Here is a 17,480-nt window from a genome sequence, read left to right on the forward strand (position 1 = left end):
TACAGCGAGTGGGGTGTATAAAAACGAATCCCTATTTACCAAACCGAGAGGAAGCTGTCTACATAAAACTTCGTTCAGTGTATGGTGGAGGGTACTTTACTTATGGATTTCAACAAAAGCCACAGTGTTCCTCTGCTCTTGAAGAAATTTTGTACATTTGATCTTCAAAACAAGGGGAACTTCACCGTCTACGTGAAATTTCATACGGTATATGGCGGAGGGTACCTTATAACAGACCCGTTTGACTGATCATCTTGGGAGTAGGCTCATGTATGTATGTTTACGTGGTGAAGGTATTTATACAAGCCAACGTATGCTGGATGGCGGAGGGTTGGCCTACCCTTAAATGAATTCAACATCGTTTCGTCAATCAGCATGAAAGTTGGCAGATATACGTTTTTTTTCATAGGCGGGGAAAGAGGAGATGGCATGACGGAGGCGGAGGAGGAGATATACGGAGAGAGGAGAACGTGATGGAGGCGGGGAGGGGGAGGAGGTGCATCCAGAGAAGTCAGAGAAGCGAATGAAAAGAGAGAGGCAGCAGCAGGTAAATAGAGAAAGGGGGAAGGTGGTGAATGACTAATGGAACACTGTAATAAATACATAAATTTGGGGTGCTATTGTGAATTTGATGTACTATTAGAAAAAGCGCAGGAGGAGGTGGACAGAGACGGGAAGATGGATGGAGAGGAGGAGTAAGTGTTGTGAGAGAGTGGGGCAGATGGAGTGTACACTGCATAGAACAGAAGTCGTATAGAAAAACGCACGGAACGAAAGCTATCGACGACACTGTCTGAGAAACGGTGACAACACCTGCACTGGGGGTGAGCGACTGGTGTAGAGAAGCAGTGGGGGAGGCTCAGTTCGCAAACACCTCGTTACGGAGCCGGTTGCTCGGGACAGCTTCGCTACCTGCTGCACCCTTGTAGGAAACCCCACGGTAGGAAACCCCACGTAGCCGAACAGCCGACCTCCCTAATGCGAGTGCAGTGGGCGTCTGTGTAGAGAGATGTCTGCGGATGATCTCACGAAGTTGGGGAGCTCTGGTCACTGCGAGGAGGAGTCGGAGGAGGTGAGGGGGGGGGGGGGTGGCGAGAGTAGAAAGGGGGGAGAGGGTATGATGGGAGGGGGCAGGGGGGACTTCCGCGTGCCTCGTTCCGCATCGTCCCGCCGTCTCAGCGCTGCGGCCCACATACTCGGTTGCGGGCCGCTACCGCCACTTGCTGTCACACACATTAGCTCCCGAGGACCTCTGCCTGCGTCGCGCTGACCTCCGCCTCCCCCTCCCCCTCACGCCATCGCCCTCCTGGATCAGGCCGACACACACATACTGCACTCACCTTCTGCAGCGGTGAGGGTCGAACCCCGTCCCGGCATCCAAGTTTTCGACTTCTGCCTTCTCTCCAAACTTCTTCTACACTACTGGCCATTAAAATTGCTGCACCACGAAGATGACGTGCTACAGACGCGAAATTTAACCGACAGGAAGACGATGCCGTGATATGCAAATGTTTAGCTTTTCAGAGCATTCACACAAGGTTGGCGCCGGTGGCGACACCTTCAACGTGCTGACATGAGGAAAGTTTCCAACCGATTTCTCATACACAAACAGCAGTTGATCGGCGTTGCCTGGTGAAACGTTGTTGTGATGGCTCCTGTAAGGAGGAGAAATGCGTACCATCACGTTTCCGACTTTGATAAAGGTCGGATTGTAGCCTATCGCGATCGCAGTTTATGTATCGCGACACTGCTGCTCGCGTTGGTCGAAATCCAATGATTGTTAGCAGAACACGGAATCGGTGGGTTCAGGAGGGTAATACGGAACGCCGTGCTGGATCCCAACGGCCTCGTATCACTAGCAGTCGAGATTACAGACATCTTAACCACATGGCTGTAACGAATCCTGCAGCCACGTCTCGATCTCTGAGACAACTGATGGGGACGTTTGCAAGACAACAACCATCTGCACGGACAGTTGGACGACGTTTGCAGCAGCATGGACTATCAGCTCGGGGACCGTGGCTCCGGTTACCCTTGACGCTGCATCACAGACAGGAGTGCCTGCGATGGTGTACTCGAGGACGAACCTGGGTGCACGAATGGCAAAATGTCATTTTTTCAGATTAATCCAGGTTCTGTTTAAAGCATCATGAGTGTCGGATACGTGTTTGGCGACATAGCGGTGAACGCACATTGGAAGCGTGTATTCGTCATCGCCATACTGGCGTATGACCCGGCATGATGGTACGGGGTTGTATTGATTGGCGACTCCATGTTGTCTTGTGCACTACGACCAGATAACAGGTATAGACTCTATGTGATTGCCGTAAGCTTAGTGACAACAGTGCATCCCAATTTAAGTTATACAATATAGCACTGACGATGGTCACTCAGTGACAGAAAATCGATTTTGCAATAGTAAAAAATATACGAACATTGCTGTCTCTTTTTTCAAGTATATATGGTACGGGGTGCCATTGGTTACACGTCACGGTCACCTCTTGTTCGCGTTGACGGCACTTTGAACAGTGGACGTTACATTTCAGATGTGTTACGACCCGTGGCTCTACCCATCATTCGATCCCTGCGAAACCCTACATTTCAGCAGGATAATGCACGACCGCATGTTGCAGGTCCTGTACGGGCTTCTCTGGATACGGAAAATGTTTGACTGCAGCCCTGCCCAGCACATTCTCCAGATCTCTCACCAACTCAAAACATCTGGTCAATGGTGGCCGAGCAACTGGCTCGTCACAATACGCCAGTCAGTACTGTTGATGAACTGTGGTATCGTGTTGAAGCTGCATGGGTGGCTGTACCTGTACATGCCATCCGAGCTCTGTTTGAGTCAATGCCCAGGCGTATCAACGCCGTTATTACTGCCAGGGGTGTTTGTTCTGGGTGCTTATTTCTCTGGATCTATGCACCCAAATTGCGTGAAAATGTAATCACATGTCAGTTTTAGTATAATATATTTGTCCAATGATTCCCTGCTTATCATCTACATTTCTTCTTGGTTTAGCAATTTTAATGGCCAGTAGTGTATATTTAAACACAAGTCATCAAATATGAAGGAACCTATTCAATATGCTCGAACATTCGCTTTAGAGTTTGCAGTGGGGCAGCGTGTGAAACGCTTTTCTGAGATATATGAATACAGCATCTTCCTGTCGTCCTTTATCCATGGTTCACAGGATATCATCTTAGGAAAGGACAAGGTGAGTTTCGCAGAAGCGATGCTCTCCGAATCCCTGATGATTTGTGAACAAAAGCTTCTCCGACTCAAGCAATTTTTTTTACTCTCTAAGTGTGAAGATATGGAAGAATTCAGCAGCAGACCGATGTTAAGAACATTGGTTCAAATGGCTCTAAGCACTATGGGACTTAACATCTGAGGTCATCAGTCCCCTAGACTTAGAACTACTTAAACCTAACCAACCTCAGGATATCACACACATCCATGCCCGAGGCAGGATTCGAACCAGCGAGCATAGCAGCAGTGCGGTTCCAGACTGAAGCGCTTAGAACCGTTCGGCCACAACGACCGGCTAAGGACAAATGTACAAAATTTCATCAAGAGCGGAGGAACACTGTGGCTTTTGTTGAAATCCGGGTTCGTCCTTTCAACAATCTTATATACAGGAATCACCTGTACGTTTTTCTCGTCTCTTGGGACTTTGCGGTGGGAGATAGATTCGCGTAAAATACAAGGCAGCTAAGCGGTCAGCGCCGTAGAGTACTCTTCGTAAAACTGTATTTGGTTTCCATCCGTAGCTGGCGACGAATTTGTTTTCAGCTCTTTCATTTGCTTCCGTACGTGCTCCTTACGGGAGTCTGAGAGATGGTCGAATGATCCTCTAGCGTGAACAAATTCTTAAATGAGAAATTTAGAAGTTCAGCTTTCCTTTTGGTATCTTCTGCTGCCACACCAGACTCATCAGCGAATGACTCGATAGAAGCCGCGTGGTTCGAGACGTCTTGTCACGGTTCGCGCGACTCCCGCCGTAGGACGTTCGAGGTCTCACTCGGGCATGGGTGTGAGTGTTGACCTTAGCGTAAGTTAGATTAAGTTAGATTCAGTAGTGAGTAAGCCTAGGGAGCGATGACCTCCCCTTAGGAATTCACATACATTTGAAAAATTTGGTAGAAACCTTCGCCCGCTTATCAATTTTATGTGGAACCAGAATTTTCTCGGTTTCTGGGAATGATGTTTAGCTCATGTATGAAACTGATAGTTGTTGTGTGCTTCGCGCACCGATCTTTTTACAGTCGCGCCTTACGTCCCGACAAGTACTTATCTTTACAGGCGAGAAGGTGTCACTTTCGTTACGTCGACACAGGCCAGGTGTAGCAGTTAGCACTGCTTGGTTGAAGTTCCTTGTTACTAATCACAGTGTGAGAGATAACAGTGGGAACATCCTACATTTTCCTGGATACAGGTTCAGCATTTTCCGCAAAGCACTGTTTTTTCTTGTTACGTAAATATGTTTCGGCACCTCTGTGTCGGGGTCAGCGGAATTTGTGTATTGAAAACGTAGTTTTACGTTATACGGTTTTGCACGGCCAACTGTACGGTGTCCTGCACTGTTTCCTTGCGACTGATTCTTCTTTTGCGTTCTCAGGGCACTGCACACACGTATTAAATGTAGTTTGTGTAACTTCGTTTTTACAAGCACCTTCTCACTTCGCAAAACGCGGTGAGCACTACAGAACAGCAACATAGTGATCACTGCGTTTTGTGAAGTGAAAAGCTGCTTGTAAAAACGAAGTTACACAAAGTACATTTAATATGTGTGTGCAGTGCCCTGAGAACGCAAAAGACGAAGGATCAGTCACAACAAAACATGACAAGCTATCAGTGCGGGACACCACAAAGCTAGTCCCGCGAAACCATATAATGTAAAATCACGTTTCCATTAAATAAGATCCACCAATGATATCACAGAGATGTCGAAACATGTTTGGGTAACAGGAGAAAACAGTATTTTGTATAAAAAGGCGGATCATAAAGCGAATAATTTAATTACGAACAGGGAAAGATAGACAGGAGCTGCAGATCAAAAATATGAACAATTTAACGTTGGTGGAGTGCAGAGGGATACTGGTTTAACGTTTGTAATATGTTACGTAAGACTGTGACAAATCACAATAAAAAATTCCAGTTACTGAAAACTAAAGTTGACAGCGATAACTGTTAGTGCATCGGAATGTGTGTGTCCGCCCAGAAGAGGCGCCGACACACATACCTGCCGCAGTTCCTCCCCCTTCCCCCCCCCCCCCCCCCCCAGCGCACAGTGCGGCTGCACCCCTACCTCCCTCCCACCCTCTCACTTTCCCGCAATCCCAACTAGCCAACACTGCAGCTCGACGTCGGTGCGCGGACATTTGCCACGCTGGACATTTGCCACGGTAATCTCTGCTCCCTTGTCTCTGTCCCCCCCCCCCCTCCTCCTCCTCCTCCTCCTCCTCCTCCTCCTCCTCCTCCTCCTCCTCCTCCTCCCACCCCCATCGCTTACTGAGTCTATCCGCTGCTTTACTTAACATAGAACCAGAATCTCTCTGGATTTTCCGCTAAATGTCTAGAGGGAGTTTCGTTGTGGAAACAATTAATTGCATCTCGTATTGAAATCCGCACCTAATTTCGAGCCTCAGTAAAACTTCGCCAATCTTGGAGATTTTCCCTTCGTCTAAATTATACGTGCCTTTTTCGGTGCTCCTGCAGCAGCTTTCTGTCATGTTTTGTGTACCGTGGGTGATCAGTTCCGTCTCTTATTAATTTATTTGGTATGAATCTCTCGAGTGCTGTTGATACTACTTCTTTGAACTTAAGCCACACATGGTCTTCACTTACATGGTTTGGAAGGATTGCAGACTGTCTCTTAGAAAGGCGTCAACCGAATTTTGAGTTGCTTTTATAAATAGATATATTTCACGTTTAGTTTTGGTGAATTTCTTTGTTACGGAATTGAGCCTCGCTACGACTGTGTGTTCAGTAATCCCTGGATCCGTCGTGATGCTCAGGATTATTTGTGACTAAGAGGTCAAGTGTGTTTTCGTAACCATTTACAATTTGAACGGCCTCGTGAACTAATTCTTCAAAATAATTTTTTAAAAAAGCATTTAGAACAATTACGGAAGTTGCTTTCTGCCTACAATATAGTCTGAAAATGTATTTTTGTCAAAATAAGGAAGGTAGATTGAAGTCACTGCCAACTATAATTTTACGAGAAGGGTACCTATTTCTGATGAGACTCAAGTTTTGTTTGAACTGTTCAGCAACTGTTTCATCTGAGACCGGGGGTCGGTAAAAGGAGCCAGTTATTAATTTATTCCGGATGTCGAATATAACCTCTGCCCATACTAAGTCACAGGAACTATCTGCTTCAATGTCGCTTGTGAGCTGGAACATACATTACATTATTTTTACTTAAGTTGTGCTTCTTGTTTCTGTTCTAATGCAGATCATTACAATTACGGGTATTCCCTCCAAAACCTAGGATTCTTTCTCTGTGACTCTGTAAATACGAGAGCTATACAATGTGGAACAACAACGTACGTTGCAAGCATAGCATTCTGTATTACTTCATTTCCTTATTTCTAACATTTTGAAATTGTACGTCGACATTAGATGACATGTCAGTCATAGATGTTCTTATTTCTGTTTAGTGAACGTATTTTCAGTCATGTTTTAAATATTGTCCCGCTACACTTTATTAACTAACGTTTCGCCGCAAGGGATATCGGATTTTAGAGAGTAAATTAATATGGAGTATGTCGTTCTTCTTTTCAAACGTTCACATACCCATTTCTTCTTTCCTTGTTGTCTTTTGGGTGTGCAGTTGTCGTAATTAAAGTAGGCACAAATGCAGTGATCAAAAAGAAATGATTAGCGTACATTCGCATTCTCCTGACATCGTTCTTTTCTTGTTGCTCCCATGGCGATGGACCTTTTCTATCGCAATCAGTAAGCGTGAAAGGAAGCTACCGTACAGACAGAGGAATCTATATTTATACTTGGCAGAACTAAATACATACTGACATAATCGTCGGAATTGCTTTCGTTTCCCAAAAGATGTAAATATTTCGATTTCGGAAAAGAAGCTCTGTATTTCGCCAAGACGTCGAAGAAAAAGGTCCCTTACGTACTGGTTGTATCGAGTAAGATGTGGAGACGGCGGTTTGAAAGCAGACACAAGTAGTACGTGGAATGGCGTCCGTTACCTGAGGGATCGCTACCTGGCGAAGGGGCAAATGTGGCAAATGTCCGGCATTCCTCGACGTCTGCTTCGCCCAGTGTCAGCGGAGTACACACTGAGTGACGGGCCTGGTCGCTTGCTGTCACACACGTCACAGAACGCCTCCCCCACACCGGCAGTCAGCCGCTACAACAGCCAGCGTGCCGTAACGAACACCTGTCTCTCTCTCTCTCTCTCTCTCTCTCTCTCTCTCTGTCTCTGTCTCTGTCTCTCTCTATGCTTTGATCGGGACGCTTTTTTCCAAAGTGTGTGCCGGAAGAAATGAGGCAGACCCGTGACTGGGCGCCAGTCGAACGTTACGTCAGCGTCCCATTCAGTCGGCGGTTGGTAACTTTTCGTACGAGTTACGGTTCTGCTCCCAGTAGCACAATAGATACATCGGCGTGTGGCCACTCCGAGCGGAACGAACGTTACCCGAGTGCAATAGCCACTGTCGTGTGGTTCCGGCACTTAGAGGGGTAGTATGGAGTTGCAATTTCTTACAGTATTGGAATTGCATACACAACACGATAACGTCTGGTTCGCACAGCTGGTAATCAGTACTGCATTCGTTACATTTGTGACGTGCTAAGGCCGGTGGGTGTAAAGTGTCACCGAGGTCTCCGTGATATAGATGATTCACAAGTCATACAGTAAACAGTTTTTTAATACGGCTACGAAGTCTTTCGCGACGGATTTCTTGAATAAAAATCATTCGGTGTATATGCCGCGTCAATTCAGGATAAAACGCCAAGCTTTCGGCCACTACCTCAATGGTCGTCGTCAGGGCCAAAACTGACTGTCGTGAACTGGCGATGCTCCCACTTTTATATGCAAAGGACGGCACCTGATTGGCTGGAATACGTCATAGCAACAGCGATATGGCGCGTAGCGAAGTGGTGCCCTCTACTTCCATAGATGTAGTTTCTATCCCGCGTTGCTTGCAGCGCCATCCCTTGAATCAGGAGGTAAAGTGCGGGACGTTTTCCTCTGCGATTTTTCTTTATCCAGTGCACTCTTCCAGGTGTTGCTAAGTGCATAGCCGTTGTCTCTGTTAAAGTTATTATCGCTAAGTCTAATTTAGACTGCTTCCCGGATCACAGAGTCCAAGTAATTCGATGCGTGGGCTATTACCCTCGTTTCTTCAAATCTGAGACTGAAGCGCCTAGAACCGCTCGGCCACACCGGCCGGCCGGCCCTCCCTAACAGTACACTCCACTACATTTCTCGCGCGACAGTCTTGACTGTACGTAGAAAAGTTGTGTAGGAGCGGCTCTCAGCCGTTCTGCCGAGTAAATAACATTCTTAAAGAAAAGGGAGAGAAGAACCTTTCCATACTATGTAAAATAATAGCATTCTTATCCATAAGAGGCAATCTACTGTTCCGAAAAGAACCTGGAAATTTATTATTCTTTTATAAGAAAAAGTTTCACTTGATTTCTCAGAATTTTTTGTAACAAATAGTATTTTTCGTTCGTTTGATGTTTTTCTTACACTAACTAGCGATACTCCAGTACCCAAGTATTCCACTAGTTACGTAAGAATATAGAATATTTTTGTGTCTTTTCCTTACAGCGGACGACTCCAGAAGATTTTGTTGCTGAATGTTTTTCAAGCAGTTCTTGTTGGTACATTAGGAGCGTCTGTCTGACTTCTGTAGTAGTGTGAGGTGGAAATTGTTTCTTGCACGACCCAAAGGGTACTTTTTGGATGAATTCATTGCGCAACTTGACAGAATAAAAGCCACACACTCACAGTCCGGCTGCAGAAAATTGCGGACAGTGCTCCCACACCGGCGGCGGCAGCAGCAGCAGCAGCAGTTTGGCGGGTAAATTCAGTAAGGACCAATCAGAATACTCCATTCACACGAAGTTCAATAACGTCAGAGTGTCACAAGACATCATAGCAATACATAGAGACTCGTTCGAACGAGACGGGGCAAGGTATCTCCGTAGGGTTCTGTGAGTTCCGAGAGTCATGTAACGTCTTCTTTGTTCAAGTGTGGCAGTAAACATCGCAAAATTGAAGCAATCTACTCTTCAGCGCACTTTTTGAAAGTGTATTTAGAGATACATTCAAATGGGCTTTGTATTGTATTGTATGGAACTGGGGACCTAGAAACGACGGAGAGGCTTCGTCACCGCCGTAGCCCGCAGTGGTTCACAACCCCACAACAGGCTACAGCAGTCCACCCACCCCACCGCCGTCCCACACCGAACCCAGGTTTTATTGTGCGGTTCGGCCTCCAGTGGACTCCCTTGGAACGTCTCACATCAGGCAAGTGTAGCCACAATGTTTGCGTGGTAGTGTAATTTTGGTGTACGCGAACGTGGAGAAAATGTTTGCGCAACAATCGCCCAGATAGTGAAACTGAGGTGGAATAAGGGGAGCCAGCCCGCATTCACCGAGGCAAATGGAAAACCGCCTTAAAGCTGGCCGGCACACCACACCTCGACCCCAGTCCGCCGGGGGCCGTGCCTTCCCGCACGGAAACCAGTGCGTTAGACCGCACGGCCAACCGGGCGGGCCAGTTTGGTTTTACTAACTCCTGAAGCAGCCCATGCTCAAAGACAAGGAAAGCCTGTGGTACACTACTGGCCGTTAAAATTGCTGCACCACGAAGATAACGTGCTACAGACGCGATATTTAACCGACAGGAAGAAGATGCTGTGATATGCAAATGATTAGCTTTTCAGAGCATTCACACAAGGTTGGCGCCTGTGGCGACACCTACAACGAGCTGACATGAGAAAAATTTCCAACCGACTTCTCATACACAAACAGCAGTTGACCGGCATTGCCTGGTGAAACGTTGTTGTGATGCCTCGTGTAAGGAGGGGAAATGCGTACCATCACGTTTCCGACTTTGATAAAGGTCGGATTGTAGGCTATCGTGGTTGCGATTTATCGTATCGCGACATTGCTGCTCGCGTTGGTCGAGAGCCAATGACTGTTAGCAGAATATGGAATCGGTGGGTTCAGGAGGGTAATACGGAACGCCGTGCTGGATCCCAACGGCCTCGTATCACTAGTAGTCGAGATGACAGGAATCTTATCCGCATGGCTGTAACGGATTGTGCAGCCACGTTTCGATCCCTGAGTCAACGGATGTGGACGTTTGCAAGGCTGTAACCATCTGCACGAACAGTTCTACGACGTTTGCAGCAGCATGGACTATCAGCTCCGAGACCGTGGCTGCGGTTACCCTTGACGCTGCATCACAGTCAGGAGCGCCTGCGATGGTGTACTCAACGACGAACCTAGGTGCACGAAGGGCAAAACGTCATTTTTTCGGATGAATCCAGGTTCTGTTTACAGCATCATGATGGTCGCATCCGTGTTTGGCGACGTCGCGGTGGACGCACATTGGAAGCGTATATTGGTCATCGCCATACTGGCGTATCACCCGGCGTGATGGTATGGGGTGCCATTGGTAACATCTCTCGGTCACCTGTTGTTCGCATTGACGGCACTTTGAACAGTGGACGTTACATTTCAGATCTGTTACGACCCGTGGCTCTACCCTTCATTCGATCCCTGCGAAACCTTACATTACAGCAGGATAATGCACGACCGCATGTTACAGGTCCTGTACGGGCCTTTCTGGATGCAGAAAATGTTCGACTGCTGCCCTGGTCAGCACATTCTCCAGATCTCTCACCAACTGAAAACGTCTGGACAGTGGTGGCCGAGCAACTGGCTCGTCACAATACGCTAGTCACTACTCTTGATGAACTGTGGTATCGTGTTGAAGCTGCATGGGCAGCTGAACCTCTACACGCCATCCAAGCTCTGTTCGACTCAATGCCCAGGCCTGAGTACTGATTTCTCAGGATCTATGCACCCAAATAGCATGAAAATGTAATCACATGCCAGTTGTAGTGTAATATATTTGTCTAATGAATACCCGTTTATCATCTGCATTTCTTCTTGGTGTAGCAATTTTAATGGCCAGTAGTGTACCTAACTACTACCTAACTTACTGGACGAACAGTAATCAAGTTTCCGTAAACATCACAACACAGCATTTGCCTTAATGAAGGTAACAGATGTACATCTACATCTACGTCTACATTCTTACTCCGCAAGCCACCTGACGGTGTCTGGCGGAGGGTACCCTGAGTACCTCTATCGGTTCTCCCTACTATTGCAGTCTCGTATTGTTCGTGGAAAGAAGGATTGTCTGTATGCCTCTGTGTGGGCTCTAATCTCTCTGAGCGCCTCTCCTGCAGAGTCTTCCACTGGAGTTTATCTATCATCTCCGTAACGCTTTCGCGGTTACTAAATGATCCTGTAACGAAGCGCTCTGCTCTTCGTTGGATCTTATCTATCTCTTCCATCAACCCTATCTGGTACGGATCCCACACCAGCGAGCAGTATTCAAGCTGTGGGCGAACAAGTGTGTTGTAACCTACTTCCTTTGGTTTCGTACTGCATTTCCTTAGGATTCTTCCAGTGAATCTCAGTCTGCCATCTCCTTTACCGACGATTAATTTTATATGGTCATTCCGTTTTAAATCACTCCTGGTGCCTTCTCCCAGATAATTTATGGAATTATCTCCTTGCAGTTACTGACATGCTATATTGTAGCTAAATGATAAAGGATCTTTCTTTCTATGTACTCGCAGCACATTACACTTGTCTACATTGAGATTCAATTGCCATTCCCTGCACCATGCGTCAATTCGCTGTAGATCCTCCTGCATTTCAGTACAATTTTGCATTGTTACAACCTCTCGATGTACTACAGCATCATCCACAAAAAGCCTCAGTGAACTTCCGATGTCATCCACAAGGTCATTTATATATATTGTCAATAGCAAGGGTCCTATGACACTCCCCTGCGGCACACCTGAAATCACTCTTATTTCGGAAGACTTGCTGCGTTCTGTTATCTAGCAACTCTTCAATCCAATCACACAAGTGGTCTGCTAGTCAATATGCTCATACTTTGTTCATTAAACGACTGTGGGGAACTGTATCGAACGCCTTGCGGAAGTCAAGAAACACGGCATCCACCTGGGAACCCGTGTCTATGGCCCTCTGAGTCTCGTGGACGAATAGCGCGAGCTGGGTTTGACACGATCGTCTTTCTCGAAAGCCTTGCTGATTCCTACAGAGTAGGTTCCTAGTCTCCAGAATTGTCAATATACTCGAACATAATACGTGTTTCAAAATGAGCTGGGGGTTGCCATGGATGCACAAGACACAACTGTAAACTTCAGCAAAGTTTTTGACACTGTCGACTTCGACGTTTTGCTTACAAAAATTAGCAGAGTACACGCACCGGTCCCACTCTCGCGTCCCCTAATTTCCAGTTCTGCAGTCTGTATAGTTTTGATCAGATGTTTGTCGGCTGGAGACACGTACACATATCCTGGCGCGGCGAGACTTGTTTACAGTGCGAACGACTTCACGCAGACACTGCCTGCCTTCGCGCTTGGTCTGGGAGGAGCGGCAGCGTCCGCTGGCTCGACAACCGCATCCGCCTCGGTGTCCTGTTCAGGATCCCACCTGCTGGGCGTCGGCCGCCGTGGTTTCCCCCCGCGATACAGTATACGGCTGGATTCTCCAGGCCGCTGGAGAAGTGCCTGTCGGCGCTTGTCTCCAGCAGGGACACTGCGCCAAGGCCGCCCACTGCCGCTGGGTTCTGCCACCTCAGACGTCACACACCTCACACATCACACGTCACGCATAACCGCAGCTGCCTCTGGGCTGTGTCGCTTCTGGAATAGCAACCGTCGCCGCAGTCAACGTACAGTTTGATGACAGAATAATAAATGTAGATTACTTCTTACAAAGAAGAAGACAGAAACAAGCCAATACACTAATGGCCAATAAAATTACTACACCAAGAAGAAATGCAGATGATAAAAGGGTATTCATTGGACAAATATATTGTACTACAACTGACATATGATTACATTTTCACGCAATTTGGGTGCATAGATCCTGAGAAATCAGTACCCAGAACAACCACCTCCGACCGTAATAACGGCCTTGATACGCCTTAGCATTGAGTCAAACACAGCTTAGATGGCGTGTACTGCTACAGCTGCCCATGCAGCTTCAACACGATACCACAGTTCATCAGTAGTGACTAGCGTATTGTGACGAGCCAGTTGCTGGACCTACATTGACCAGACGTTTTCAATTCGTGAGAGATCTGATGAATGTGCTGACCAGGGCACCAGTCGAACATTTTCTGTATCCAGAAAGGCCCGTACAGGACCTGCAACATGCGGTCGTGCATTATCCTGCTGAAATGTAGCGTTTCGCAGGGATCGAATGAAGGGTAGACCCACGGGTCGTAACACATCTAAATGTAATGTCCACTGTTCAAAGTGCCGTCAATGCGAACAACAGGTGACCGAGACGTGGAACCAATGGCACCCCATACTATCACGCCGGATGAAACGCCAGTATGGCGATGACGAATACACGCTCCCAATGTGCGTTCACCGTGATGTCGCCAAACACGCATGCGACCATCTTGATGCTGTAAACAGAACCTGGATTCATCCGAAAAAATGACGTTTTGCCACTCGTGCACCCAGGTTCGTCGTTGAGTACACCATCGCAGGCGGTCCTGTCTGTGATGCAGCGTCAACGGCAACCGCAGCCACGGTCTCCCACCTGACAGTCCATGCTGCTGCAAACGTCGTCCAACTGTTCGTGCAGATGGTTGTTGTCTTGTAGACGTCCCCATCTGTTGACTCAGGTATCGAGACTTGGCTCCACGGTCCGTTACAGCCATGCGGATAAGATGCCTGTCATCTCGACCGCTAGTGATACGGCGCCGTTGGGATCCAGCACGGCGTTCCGTATTACTCCCCTGAACCCACCGATTCAATATTCTGCTAACAGTCATTGGATCTCGACCAACGCGAGCAGCAATATCGCGATACGATAAACCGCAATCGCGATAGGCTACAATCCGACCTTTATCAAAGTCGGAATCGTGATGGTACGCATTTCTCCTCCTTATACGAGGCATCACAACAACGTTTCACCAGGCAACGCCGGTCAACTGCTGTTTGCGTATGAGAAATCGGTTTGAAACTTTCCTCATGTCAGCACGTTGTAGGTGTCGCCAACCTTGTGTGAATACTCTGAGAACCTAATCATTTGCATATCACAGCTTCTTCTTCCTGTTAGTTGAATTTCGAGTCTGTAGCACGTCATCTTCGTGGTGTAGCAATTTTAATGGCCAGGAGTGTATTAATATTGCTACTTATTTAGGTAAATAGCGCCGTAACCGATTTCTAGCTGGCAAGGCTCTCTTTGTGTGTGTGTCTGGTGCTTTGCACAATATCGTTATGTACAAATTACATAAGTGCTCGATATATTTTGGAATATTTGAAAAATACAATCCTGCAACTTCGCAACAAAATTGGGCGAATTTTTCGACGGCACCAACACACCAAGAATATTTCGCCACAGTGGAAGAATAAGAATCGAAAGCTGACGAATATGTAAAGTGTATCTTGAAAATCACGCGAACAGCCGTCTGATGATGAACTTGCCAGTTCGAAACCGGTTACGGCGCTATTTACCTAAATCAATAGCAGTATTAATAGTGGTTGGTTGCTGTCTTCTTCTTTGTAAGAATTAAACTACATTAATTGCGGACAGCCACGGTCTCACTATGTGAGTTTTAGACAAAATAGTGACAGAATAATACTTCCGATTTTTATGCTGCATTCCATCATAATACAATCACAAATAATGAACAAAAGGTAGTTTTTTTTTCTTAACCTACATCTACGTCTGTTACTCTGCAAGCCTTGCAAGGTGTAAGGTGATAGGTACATCCGGCACCACTGCCATTTGCGTCGAATGAACGCCTATCGACAATCTCCCGTATGAGCTGTAATTTATCTGATTTTATTGTCATGGTCATTTCGCGAGACATATCTGGCAGGAAATAATATCTTGCCAAATTATTCTTGATCCGCAGCTCGTGGTCGTGCGGTAGCGTTCTCGCTTCCCACGCCCGGGTTCCCGGGTTCGATTCCCGGCGGGGTCAGGGATTTTCTCTGCCTCGTGATGACTGGGTGTTGTGTGATGTCCTTAGGTTAGTTAGGTTTAAGTAGTTCTAAGTTCTAGGGGACTGTTGACCATAGATGTTAAGTCCCATAGTGCTCAGAGCCATTTGAACCAAATTATTCTTGGAGCGTACATTTTCTGAATTTCGACATCAAACATGTGGGTGATAGGCGACCCCTGGATTTCAGCGTCTGCCCCTGGAGTTTGTCGTCCTTCTCCACAACGCTCCCTCGCCGATCGGACGGTCTGCACCCGTAGCCCACCTTAGGTTCAGTAGTGAATCGAACTCGCGTGTGTAAAACAACTTCACATGTCTGGTTACTTTATAAACGAGTTAATGTGCCAAATATTTGACTTTATACTTGATAAAAGCACAACGGTTGAAGACGCCAAACCATAACTGGGTTGAAATTTCCTGACAGATTAAAACTGTGTGCCGGACCAAGACTCGAACTCGGGATCTTTGCCTTACGTGGGCTAGTGCTCTACCATCTGAGCTAGTTTTAATCTGCCAGGAAATTTCATATTTCAAGGTAACAGGGAATAATATGGAGCTGTTTCAAGTAGTTACGTAATTTAAATTTAAAGCACAACAGCAGAGATAATATGTTGGGCAAAATACACCGGAAAATACTTGTTTTGTGTTTTGATGGGCATTGTAGTTCCGTTGCATAGTGTTTTGGCTTTCTTTTAATTGCAAGGAATTATAAAAGTGTGGTGATAAATTTGTCAAATATTATATAATGTATTTAGATTTAAGTATTTAAATCTTATTTAAAAAATTGTAAACGAATTGTGGCCACGTTTAGGGATTATTTTGATTAATGTACTGTCACTTGACCCGACTCAAGACTGGGAATATGAGCGGAAAAATAGTGTCTTCTGTCGTTGGTCCTTCGTGGTGGTAAGTTGGGAGCGGCAAAGTGCCGCGAGTGTAAGCATGGACGCCAGTGTATGTGAAGGAACAAAGTGATGGTGTGTGGGTGCGGTACAAACAGTGTACTAATTGCACATATTAATATTTGTACAGATCGGATTTATTTGTAAACTTAAAAATGCATGGCCACAAAGTTAAAGTGTTTCTTTTGAATAAATAAGTTTCAGTCCGAACGTGTATAGTTCAATTCACTGCTGTTCAAAAGCTAGCCAATATATGACTCAATAGTAGGGGCGCAAATGCAACCGTTTACTACCACCCCATTTGAGTTGAACCACGTGAAAAATAGGTAGTGATCGAGCATGAGTTCAGCTGCAATATCAGCGCACACTCCGCTGCAGACTGAAAATCTCATTTTGGAAACACCCCCCAGGCTGTGGCTAAGCCATGTCTCCGCAGTATCCTTTCTTTCAGGAGTGCTAGTCCTGCAGGGTTCGCAGGAGAGCTTATCTAAAGTTTGGAAGATAGAAGACGAGGTACTGGCAGAAGTTAAGCTGTGAGGACGGGGCGTGAGTCGTGCTTGGGTAGCTCAGATGGTACAGCACTTGCCTGCGAAAGGCAAAGGTCCCGAGTTCGAGTCTCGGTCCAGCACACAGTTTTAATCTGCCAGGGAGTTTCATATCAGCGCACACTCGGCTGCAGAGTGAAAATCTCATTCTGGTGGTATAACTGGGTTGGTTTTATTAGTTTCCGAGTATTCACCAGGAGACTAATGAAAAAGTCAAAAACAAAAACAAGTGTATTGAGTTGTGAAAAGATTTGAAAACATGTTTAAAATTATTTCGAAGTGGCAATGTGCTCTCATTCCGAAACACTGACTGAATGTACACTGGCTTGACAGAAGTCACAGGATAGACATATGCACACATACAGATGGCGATCGTATGGCGTACATAAGGTACAGACCTCATGTAGCGACCTCGGGGAAGATCAGTTTGGATTCCGTAGAAATGTTGGAACACGTGAGGCAATACTGACTCTGCGACTTATCTTAGGAAATAGATTAAGGAAAGGCAAACCTACGTTTTAGCATTTGTAGACTTAGAGAAAGCTTTTGACAATGTTGACTGGAATACTCTCTTTCAAATTCTGAAGGTGGCAGGGGGAAAATACAGGGAGCGAAAGGCTATTTACAATTTGTACAGGAACCAGATGGCAGTTGTAAGAGTCGAGGGGCATGAAAGGGAAGCAGTGGTTGGGAAGGGAGTGAGACAGGGTTGTAGCCTATCCCCAATGTTATTCAATCTGTATATTGAGCA

Source organism: Schistocerca piceifrons, chromosome 9, assembly GCF_021461385.2.
Source record: "Schistocerca piceifrons isolate TAMUIC-IGC-003096 chromosome 9, iqSchPice1.1, whole genome shotgun sequence".
NCBI lineage: Eukaryota > Metazoa > Arthropoda > Insecta > Orthoptera > Acrididae > Schistocerca > Schistocerca piceifrons.